General features: G+C 38.6%; 1 protein-coding gene across 16 annotated transcripts in view; it reads right to left on the bottom strand.

Annotated features, from left to right (window-relative positions):
• The window catches only part of POLA1 (DNA polymerase alpha 1, catalytic subunit), a 286,891-nt gene that overhangs the window by 95,238 nt on the left and 185,653 nt on the right, over positions 1-6,000 (bottom strand). The gene's annotated exons all lie outside the window — the stretch shown is intronic.

The raw sequence follows: 6,000 nt of genomic DNA, 5'->3' as shown, positions 1-6,000 counted from the left end.
ACACAGTGACGCATCTATAGGCCAAGGAACACCAAGGATTACCAGAATCTAGAAGAGGCAAGGAAGGATTCTGCCCTACAGATTTCAGAGGGAGAATGTCCTGCTGACGCCTGGATTTCAGACTTCTGGCTAGCTTCCAGAACAGTGAAACAATAAATTTCTGTGGTTTTAAGCCATCCAGTTTGTGGTACTTCGTTACAGCAGCCCTAGGGAAACTAACACACTACTAATGGAGTCTTACACTTAGGTCTAAATAAACCACTTGGGTCTCAGAAACCGGATAAGGCAAGGCTTAGAAGTTACATGTGCAAAAAAATTATGTGTTTTAATATACAGAACGCTCAAAACGAATCAACACTGTGAATATGGATGCCAAGAAAGTTAATGCGACCTTAAACAGACTTCACAGAAATTTACTATAACCTAGAAAAGTTGGCAGCGGCAGGTTTATTCCGCTCGGTAGTAGCGCTAGTGAGGGCACCTGAAGTGCCTCATGCAGTTTTGGGCTCCTTACTTTATCGGGACAAAAACTCTGGAGTAGGATCCTTATCCTGAAAGCAGAGTAATAGAAAAATGGTTAAAGACCTAGGAATATTGGGCCTAGCAGGGGAAGGCTAATGAAAATAGCTACTTTCAAATATCTAAAAGGCTCTCATAAAACAGGCAGAGAGGAGGTGCTGAATAAATGCTTACTGAAGGTAGGAACAGAGGAAGGCATTAGTTTATTCAGCTGAACTAGGACCAACGAGTGAGCCAAAGAACATAAATTGAGGCCAAATGTAAGACCTATCTAGGTAATGAAAAATAAAATAAACTTTAAAAGTATATTAAAAGAAGCAACCCAAATATCCATGCATGGATGAATGGATAAACACATGGTGGTATATCTATGCAACAGACTATTATTTGACCATAAAAAGGAATGAAGTACTCACACATGCTACCACATGGATGAACCTCAGAAACATTACGCTACGTGAACAAAGCCAGACACAAAAAGTCACACACTGTATGATTCCATTTATATGAAATATCCAGAAGAGGTAAATCCATAGAGGCAGAATGCAGATTAGTGGTTTCCAGGGGCTGGAAGAAGGGGAGGAATGCAGAGCGACTGATTAATGGGTACAGGGTTTTCTTTGGGGGTGACGAAAATGTTTTGGAACTAGATTGAGGTGGTTGCTGGTAGTGAAACTTTGTAATGTACTAAATGCCATTACATTATTCACTTTAAAATGGTTAATCTTCTGTTGTATGAATTTCACCTCAATAAAAAAAAGGATGAAAAAAATATACTGAAAAGGAAGGCTAGCATCTGCTTCATGGTCAGAGAAGCTGTATGTAGCATTTAGCCAACTCTGCCTCAAAAGACAAGCCCATCAAAATCACAATGGAGAGCTCCAAAAGACTCTTCATTGTAAACACTTACAGGCTACTGGAGGGTAAGCACTGACAAGGTACAGATGTTGAAGATTTTCCATCGTAGTTCTAAGGTTCTCTTCCTGCACAACTTATGATTACTTCCTTAAAAGACCACAATTTTCATGTTTTCATCTTATGCAGAAACAAGACACTGTTCCACGTACCTTGGCAATATTCTCACTGTCCCAAACCTACTTATCAAATCAACAATTCCTTCAGCCACAGCCATTTTGAAATTGTAACACACATGATCATAAATTCAGTATTTTCCCTCTCCTTTGAAGGCCAGAGTCCTACATGGTACAAACGTTCCGTTATAAAAAATTTTAATTTTACAACTGAGGATAATGTGAGAAACACTAGAGGTGTCTCAAAGTAGGACCAGAAGTCATTTTACTGCTTTCTTCATAAGTGGCCTTCAAGGAATTTAATAGGGGGGCCGGCCCCGTGGCCGAGCAGTTAGGTTCGCGCACTCTGCTTCACTGGCCCAGGGTTTCACTGGTTCGGGTCCTGGGCCCGGACATGGCACCACTCATCAGGCCATGCTGAGACAGCGTCCCACATGCCACAACTAGAAGGACCCGCAACTAAAAATACACAACTATGTACCAGGGGGCTTTGGGAGAAAAAGGAAAAATAAAATCTTTAAAAAAAAGAAATCTAGTGGAATAAACAATTGAATAAAAGACTCCACCACATGCTCCTGCCCCAGGGGCTTTATAATTTCACAAATTATTTCTATCATGGGCCAAGGAGTCGCATGTAGATGTTTTCTCATCTCCACATCAAGAATGGAAATGTAAGTGAGAAAAAGTTTAACTTGGTTTAAAATCTTAGTTCTATAATAAAAACAAAACAAAACAATCTAACGCTTTACTTTTAGAGAATTACATTATGAACAATTCCCTGTGGGTTTAACTCACAGCCATACAGATTTGGCTACCTTAAGAAGTCAAAACCATGTCGTTAAAATAAAGAGATATTAAAACACTTATTCTCTAACTTGGGTAAATCCTGTCTCTATCACCAGTCTGAAAAAGGGTTCTATTTACCTAGGAACTTATGCATACATCAAAGTTTTCACTCCTGTATTTATTTATACTTCCTATGCAGCAGAGAATATACAGATAATATATTTTTAACAATCAGCAATTTGTATACTGTTAAATTCCCATGAACCTAAAAAAGCTTTACTGATATATATATATATTTTTTAAAAAGGTATCTGAGAAGAAAGACACGTCTAAAACCATGGGAACAAAACAGTCCCAGCTTTCTTTCTCATAACTCTGGCAACATGAGCCAGAGGAAGAGCCAGCTTTCATACCCCAAGTCAATTCTGGAAAGTACTCAAGCCAACTGCAACCCATGACTAAATGAGAGGAGATTTATTATGTGCAGATGAGACTGGCACAGTAAGAGGCATGTGCTTTACCATCAAACTTGAACAATATATTTAAAGCCCTACCAGTCAAGCATTAGGAAAGTCTGGTGCTTTTGTCCAAAGAGACATTTACGAACACCTATTTTTGCCCACAGATAACAATTTTATATAATCTAAGTAATGTTAAACAAAATGTTAGCTTTATAAATAAGGAAATGGCCTCCTGTTCATTGATATGTCCCTAGGCTCTAGCAAAGTGCCTGGGATATAGCAGGTGTTCAATAATTATTAAATGACAGTAATGTATGATTGAGACATAGCAACTCAGAGCTTAAGAACTAAATAAGCATAATCCTGCGAAATAGACACTTTGGAAAACCCTATAGTAATTACAATGATCCTACAGTGGTCCATCGCACCACTGATTTTGAAACTTCTTTGGAACTGTCTCTGGAAAGATGCAGAGTTCTCCTCTTACTAGGACAGCCTGGGAACCCCATAAATAGAATTAAAAAATTCCCCACCCATCACTAGCAACTCAAAATGGACTACAGAAGAGTGGGCTCAGTCCCACTGTCGAAGCCCCTGTAAGGAATGGCTAAGGGCATTATCATCAACCAGGATGCTCTGAACCTCCAGAAGTCATGTTCTGAGCAGCAATATGACCTGAGGAGCTAAGCTATGAAAGCTTACCTTGGTAAATGACTGCCTAAAATGCCACCGTTTTGAGGACAAGGATATGAAGGCAAAAAATGTACTTCAAAATGCCTGTATTGGTTCACTCATTTAAGAAAGGATAATAAATGATAAAAAATAACCTGATGTATTAAACCACTACCAGTAACATCATCAACATTTACTGGAAGGTTACTGATCTACTAGCTATACACTTTCCTTTTACTTTCTTTCACCAAGAATGGGACTAACTGGCTGACTTTCTAAGAAGTAATTAAATTTTCATTGAACCTGATCGATGAGCTAGATGTTTAAAAAGTCTCAAAGGCAGCATTAGTTCATGAAGCAAGGTGATTCCCCTGGAGTCTACAACTGGATTGATGAGTCAAACTAAATATATATACTTTTGTTCTCTTTCTGCACCTGCTGATGCAAGTTTTGGGATAAGACTGATGTAAAAAGAATTTACTATGACATCTAATTCTCACGATGTATTCTATATTTTTTAAAAATTCTACATTCGGGTAGCTGGCCCAGTGGCCAAGTGGTTAAGTTCGTGCGCTCAGCTTTGGCGGCCCAGGGTTTCACTGGTTCGGATCCTGGGCGCGGACATGGCACCGCTCATTAGGCCATGCTGAGGTGGCATCCCACATGCCACAACTAGAAGGACCCACAACTAAAATATACAACTATGTACTTGGGGGATTTGGGGAGGAAAAAAAAAAAAGATCGGCAACAGTTGTTAGCTCAGGTGCCAATCTAAAAAAAAAAAAGCTACATTCTACTTTGGTAATTATCAAAGATATACAAAATAAGGCAATGGACATTTTATACTTATCAAATTAGTTAAAAATAAATTAATGATAATGCTCAAATGCTGCAAAGGTGGTGGCAAAACTGGTACATTCATCAAGTATTGGGTACAGTTTTAAGTTGGGATAAACCGTTAAGAAAGCAATGTGGCAATATGAATCATGACCATACTGTATCTATGCACTTTGATATGTGATTGTCAGTAAGAATTTATCCTAAGGAAATATTTCAAATAACAAGAAAATAATTTAAGTAGGAAAATATTCATCATAATTTTCTAGTGAAGAGATAGTCAAAGTAACTTACAATGCCCAATGAGAGGAATGGTTAAATTTGTGTTTGAAAGTTTTGGTACTGACAATTAAGTAGCAACATAGACAGGTGCTTGACAAAAGATAAACATGATACAAAAGCATATTTTCATTATGACTGAGACCATGTAAAAAATACATATGGATATGCAAGAACAAGGAAACATAAAATGGTGATAGCCATTGAGAGTTCCTGACTTCTTGCTAAATTTTGTGAAATGATACATTATCTTAAAATTAAAAGAAATAGCCATTAAAACTTTAAAATATTGGGGCTGGTCCCGTGGCCGAGTGGTTAAGTTCGCGCACTCCGCTGCGGGCGGCCCAGTGTTTCGTCGGTTCGAATCCTGGGCGCGGACGTGGCACTGCTCGTCAGACCACGCTGAGGCGGCGTCCCACATGCCACAACTAGAGGAACCCACAACGAAGAATACACAACTATGTACCGGGGGGCTTTGGGGAGAAAAAGGAAAAAATAAAATCTTTAAAAAAAAAAATAAAAAAAAAAAATAAAAAAAAAAAAAAAAAAAAAACTTTAAAATATTTTCCTAAAACTAGCCTGTGTATCAACCCTTTTCAGTGAAAAGATTTGAAGTCAAAACTTGGTTATAGAACCCTGCCTCTGTGTTAAAAAATAAGTAAGTAAGTAACAGGTTCCCTATTCTCACTCTCTTCTCACCGAAATCCTTACAAATCCTCACGCCAGATAAATTTGGGAAGCGAGGTACATTACAGCCCTGTATTGGTGAGGGAGACTGAACATTATCATTTTACAAATTCTGAGACAATCTGCAATAAGCATGTTTTAACTTTGGCCAGCCCAGAGTTTGCTAGACGTACTAGATCACAAAACCCCCTTTGTGCGGAAGAACTTCAAACATCCCTTTCCCCACAGTTTGGGAAACGCTGCTTGGGTCGACAGAGGGAGGGCATCTTAATTACCTGTAAGGTGTTTCCAGACTATGTGCTCCCCAGTTGGGAGTCACTAATGATAGTCTGCCTTATCCCTCAGGTGTATGCACTAAGGTAGAGAAAAAGCTTGAGAACTACTGATCTATGGCCGCTACTTAGAAACAATGGAATCCCATACAAATAAAATAAACCCTCTTGGGTACAGGTTTGGGAGGTTTTCTGGCCCTTACAAAAGGGCTTCTGATCTAGTCCAAAGATAACAGCAATTTCTACAAAGGAATGGTATCTCTTCTCTGTAATTATGAAGTGGCAACTAAAGAAATCTGAGTAGCCCATAGGAGAACCAGTCAGTTTCTCTCTCAGATATAAAATATAGTATTGTTCATGACGTGAAGAAATAAAGCATATATCTTTTTGAAGTCTGGCTATCTTTTAAAATATATGCATGTGGTAGTAGGGTGTCTCCACAGGGTAAACACCAAA

The sequence above is a fragment of the Equus caballus genome, chromosome X (genome assembly GCF_041296265.1).
Source record: "Equus caballus isolate H_3958 breed thoroughbred chromosome X, TB-T2T, whole genome shotgun sequence".
In the NCBI taxonomy this organism is placed as follows: Eukaryota; Metazoa; Chordata; class Mammalia; order Perissodactyla; family Equidae; genus Equus; species Equus caballus.
The sequence above is the reverse complement of the archived record's forward strand: the minus strand, read 5'-3'. Positions and strand labels throughout refer to the sequence as shown.